The sequence below is a fragment of the Passer montanus genome, unplaced genomic scaffold (assembly GCF_014805655.1).
Source record: "Passer montanus isolate IOZ18808 unplaced genomic scaffold, ASM1480565v1 scaffold87, whole genome shotgun sequence".
Taxonomy (NCBI): domain Eukaryota; kingdom Metazoa; phylum Chordata; class Aves; order Passeriformes; family Passeridae; genus Passer; species Passer montanus.
Genome location: NW_024374034.1, coordinates 1301562 through 1307561, shown reverse-complemented (window position 1 = coordinate 1307561; position 6000 = coordinate 1301562).

Here is a 6000-nt window from a genome sequence, read left to right as displayed (position 1 = left end):
CCTTGTTGTAATGAGAGATAGGCAGTTAAGATTACAGCCATACACGACCCTGACTGCTAAGAACTTCCACATATACATACTGTGCGTTGTCAATACACAGGCAGGTCATTGTGGAAGAAGAATCTAAACTGTTGCAATTCAATGGATTGAAATTATGTGTCATATTTATACTTTTTTCCTTCCCGCAAAGTAGAACTTGAAGGTGACATTTGAGCATCAGATGATTATACCTGCAGAACAAATAACAAAAGGCAAACTACCCCTGCAAACAGATTATTCACAGTATATACTACACAAATATTGATCAGAGTAATGACATTAATCTTCCTTTTCCTCTTGATGTGCCCTGAAATTGAGATTTAGTCATGAGAATCACAGCCTCCATTCAACCGTGAGAATCACATGAAGAATTAAATAATACAGTGGTTGCAATGAGGACTGTGACTTGCAAGGTATTAATAAATAAGTAATAAGTTAAGTTTCATTTAAAGACTACTGATTTTAGCCAAGGTAGAGTAAATTTTCTTCACAGTGACCGGTATGGGACTGTGTTTGGGATTTATGCTCAGTACAGAGTTGATATTACAAAGATGTTTTAGTTATTGCTGAGCAGGGATTGCACAGTCAGGGCCCTTTCTGCTTTTCACACTGCCATGCTGGCAAAGTGCCTGGGGGTGTGTGGGTGGCTGGGAGGGGACACAGCCAGGACAGGTGACCCCAAACTGACCAAAGGGATATTCCAGACCATGTGACATCAGGCTCAGTGTATAAAATGGGAGAAGGAGAAGGAAGGATGGGATGTTTCAGCTGATGATGTTTGTCTTCCAAGTCACCCTTGTGTGATGGGCTGTGCTCTTCTAGAAATGGCTGAACACCATGGGAAGCAGGAAATTCATTCCTTGGTTTGTTTCACTTGGGTGCGTGGCTTTTGCTTTCCCTATTAAACTGTCTGCATCTCAACCCATGAGCTTTGTAGCTCTGATAGTTTTCAATTCTCTCCCTGATCCTTTTGGTGGGGCAGTTAGGAACTGTGTCCATGGGGCTGGGATGTTGGTGGGACTGAACCATGACAAACACTGAAACATATTTTTTAGAATTTCTTATTAGAGTACAAAAGCAGGTACTTCTATTTAATTTTTTTTTTCATAATGGGAACTGCTGTTGCTATCTTACTGTACTGGCAGGATACGGTATTTGATAATACATAAATACTTTACTATAGTGCAAACACAACAGAACACCAGCCAAAAAAAACCAAATCAAGAACAGCCAGCTCCTGACTGCCATTTTCAAATAAGTATGCAAGTCAGTTAAAATTAGATAGACTTTTTCTATTCCTTACTATCCTATAAAGGAAAAGGATATTAATTCTAATTAATTTGACTAGACTCAAATTCTAGACTATGTCCTTACAGATTCCATGATGTTTCACTTTTTGCTTGTGCTGTGTCTAAAATTGTAATCTGTTACTAGGTTGGAACTCTGATTTCAAATAACTCCTTACCTCATCTCTATGCTGGAAAATTCTTCTTTATTGTCATATACAGCCTTGGTGTTGAGGGAACTTATCCTTTAAAGTATTCCTCAAGTCCTCCAAAGAATCAGTTTTTTCCAGAACAGTATTTTTAGTTTTATTATATAATTTATCAAATATATGACTTAAGAAATCTTGCCAACGTTTCCACCGAATCCTCAAAAATACAAACCTCCAACACTGCACAGACTAAGAGCTTCTATTATGTTTTCAGGATAATGGCCATAAGGCATCAGTCCCCTTAAACTGTTTTATCTCTGGGCTTACTGTGAGAGGTAGCCTGTCTTACTGTTTTTCAAATGCAGATTTAAAGCTGATGGAAGTTATCTGCTCTCTCCTTTTTTAGCTTTTCTTCCTTCCCCTTTTCCTCACTCCTATACCTGAAGTTCTTTATCACTGCTCATCCAGTGCAGCACGGTGGGCACTCTCTCTCTCTTTATTGTTGTGAGCAACCACTTATTCTTCTCTGTGCCAAATTCAGCCAGGAGGAAGACTACCTTCTCCATCTCCAATGCCCTGCCTGTGCAGAAGTGAGAATAATCGAGGGACTGGGTTAACCTAATCCAGTCTTTTAAGTGAGAAGATCTACTCTCCACTAACAATACCTTACTGTTCCATAGTGGTGCCACTTTTGAGCTTGCTAAAAATTGTAGGTCTTTGGGAATGGAGAACTGAGGAAACTTCATTCATACCCACACAGACCAAGGGCACTGCCCAGGTGCAACCCCAGCCAGCAGCTGAACCCCACACAGCCCCTCATTCACTGCTCCCTGCAGGATGGGAGATGAATCAGATGAGTAATGCTGAGAAGATAAAAACAGTTTAATAGGTAAATGTACAAGCAAAGCAAAACAAGGAATTTGTTCCCTTCCCATGGGTAAGCCATTCCCAGGAAAACAAGGCTCCATCACACAATGGTGACTTGGGAGGAAAATGCCACCCCTCTGAATGTCCCTCTTGTCTGCCTTCATCTTCCCCCCACTTAACTGCTGAATGTGACGTCATCTGGTCTGGAGTATCCTGTCCCTGCTGAGTCCCATCTCAGTTCCTTTCTTGTTCACTAGTTGGATGGAGAGAGAAGCAGAAAAAGCCTTTGGATCTCTGCAAGCCCTTCTCAGCAAAAACCAAAATATCCATGTACATGTTTCAGTCACCAATCAAAACACAGCCCCTTACAAACTACTGTGAAGAAATTAAAGTATATTTCAGCTAAAACAAGCACAAATCATGAAACAACTAGGATTTTACAAAAGAACTTGAAATCTCTTTCTATACTCAAGATAGAAACTCTGCTATTTCCTTCCATCTATTTCATAATGGCATTCCTATCACACCACTTCAAAGCAACTGATGCTAAGCAAGTAAAGATAGGCAAAGGGAATAACTAAACAATATAGTGTTATAACTTTATAACTCAATGAAACTAATTCTATGTTAAACTTACTTTTTCAGTTAACTAACTATTATCTCTCAACATTGGCAATATGGCCAAAGATTACAGACCCAGTTTTCTAAAGGTCAGTCCTGAAATACAGATGAACATACACTTAAGGGGTATCAGGACTAGATACAACACGGTAACTCAAAAATTTCTTGTGGTCCCTTGAAGCTCAAACTTAAATATCATACCTACCTTGGGTCACCAGTCTTTGTGGCCTATTTAAATATGCACAGAGATAACAATTAAAAGTGTCATAATCTATTGCTATGTGTGTTATAAACCCTTACTATCATAAATAGAGGGGATTTTACTGGTTAATTCCAAGACTAAATTGTAGTAGCTTTCAGGCATCTCAGATTACTGGTTTTATGACTTCTAATTTCATGAAATATAAGTAGTGCTAATGAAGAAATAAACTGTTAGTTACATCTGCCTTCTGACATTATGTAGTGAAGATTTCACAGCTGATATTTGGTCATGTAATATTCCACTCTGCTTTTACTCTACAACAGGTGGTTACTATGCTTGCCTTTCATGAAGCAACAGTGACACTCAGTGTTAAAATGCTTACATAGACCGGAAGCACCCTCTGCTCCTCTGTATTTCTCATCATTCATTTAAATCTCATTTAAATTACCATAGTAATTTAAAATTTGTTTAGCTCTTGCAGGCTATTAGAGAAAAACCAGTCCACCATCTTGAAAAATAAGCTAAACTCTCTCTTTATGTTTGTATCTAAAAAGTTATGCCTAGATTATTTAAAAAAAAACCCAAAAAACAACAAAACCCAAAGCTTTGTTATGGTACTTACAAAATTCACTTTTTGAATGAGATCTTGATTAGACTGGATTGCAAGGTTCAGAAATTGAAGCAGGTGGTGTTTTGGGAGAAGTATGTTTCGACTTCAGATGGAAGACTGAAACCAATAGAAATAATTTCTCCTTCTGCCTACAGATATTGCAAATCTTTGGGGAACTTTGAAGATCTACTTGAAGCAGCTAGACATAAATTTGTAGGTTTAGGTAATAAAGACATTTGTGAACAACTGGGATGTGATAAAGTTTGTCTCTGGTCACAGCTGGTGAAGCCCTGTCCTGCCCTGCCTGCTGCCCTGACCCCCCATGGCAGTCTGAAAGCATAATTGCCTTGGAACTTGTCTACTACAGTGATAAAAATTTTATACATGCAGCAACTTCAGAAATTCTGTAACTTCTGATACACATTATGTCTGCTATTGATGATCCAGCTGTACAAAGTAATTCTTAGACACCAGTGGCATAAAAATCTCCTGCTATAACCAGGTGATCACCAGGGGGAGGAGAGAAAGGCTGTGGTCTGCCTGGACTTCAGCAATGCCTTTGATCTCCCCAGAAAAGCTGGCAGCCCAGGGCTTAGACAGGAGCACTCTTTGCTGGGTTAAAAACTGTTTGGATGGCTGGGCCCAGAGAATGGTGGTGAATGGTGCTATCCAGCTGGCCTCTGGTCATTGGTGCTGTCCCCCACAATCAGTGCTGGGCCCAATTCTGTTTACTATCTTCACTGATGATCTGGATGAGTGGATTGAATCCACCATTAGCAAATTCATGGACAACACCAGTTTAGGTGAGTATGTTGGTCTGCTACAAGGCAGGAAGTCTCTGCAGAGGGATCTGGAAAGCTGGATTGATGGGTTGAGGCCAGTGGTCTGAGGTTCAACAAGACCACAAAAACCCCTGCATTGCTGCAGGCTGGGGCAGAGCTGCCTGTTTGTAAAGCATCTGGGGGTGATGGTTGACAGCAGCTGGACATGACCCAGCTGTGCCCACACGGTCAAGAAGGCCCAAGGACATCTTGGCCTGTGTCAGCAACAGTGGGGCAGCAGGAGCGGGGCAGTGACCATCCCCTGTGCTGGGCACTGGTGAGACCACAGCTCAAGCACTGTGTCCAGCTCTGGGTTCCTCCATTCAAGGAAGGACATTGAGGGGCTGGAGTGTGTCCAGAGAAGGGAAAAAAGCTTGGCAAAGGGTCTGGAGCACAAATCTGATTACAAGCAGCTGAAGAATATAGGTGCATTTAGACTGGAAAAAAGGAGGTTTGGGGGATATCTCATCACTCCCTGCAACTACCTGACCTGAGGCTGGGAGGTGGGGTCTCTTCTCCAAAGCAACCAGTTACAGGACAAGAGGACATAGTCTTAAGCTGCTTCAGGGGAGATTTAGACTGGACACTAGGAAGAATTCCTTCAAAAAAAGGGTGATTAGACCTTGGAATGAGCTGTCCAGGCAGGTGGTGGAGTCACTATTCCTGAAGGTGTTTAAGGGAAAGCTGGATGTGGCACTTAGTGCCATGGTCTAGTTGATACAGTGGTGTTTGGTAAAAAGTTGGATTTGATGATCTCAGAGGTCTTTTCCAAACTAATGGATTCTGTGATTGTGTAATCTACTTGAAGGAAAAATTCTATAATCATACCAAATATAATTACAACAAACACACTTCTTGTGGTTTAACCTTAGCTGACAACTAAGAAAAACACAGCCGCTTAGTACCTCTCATTCCCCCATCATAGTGGGTAGGGAAAGAAATGGAAGCATGAAACTGAGAAACAAACTCATGGGCTGAGATAACTAACAGCAGTTTAATAATTTATAGCAGTAGCAATAGGAAAATTGCAAGGAAAAGACAGAAATTAAGACAAAACAAGGAAATAAGAAATAAAACTCAAGAAAAGCAAGTGATCAAAATGAAAAAAAAGAACAGCTGCAGTTATACCATGTCAGTTGTTTTGGCACTTAGTGTACTGCATGAAGGGTTGAAATAATGGCAGATTTGACTGAATGTGCTGCAATGAATTTGTACCCGTTACTGCTGTTTAGCTATTAATTGGCAGGCTACTGTGCTTGCCAAGGGGCTTGTTTTCCTGTCTGTCGGTTGGAACCCAGTGCTTGTTAGTGGCTGCTTTGATTTTGCTGCTGGCTGCACTGCTGGTCACCTCAGCATATTGTACCTGGAACACTTTGGTGACAGCCATGGCAAAGTGCCTGGGCTG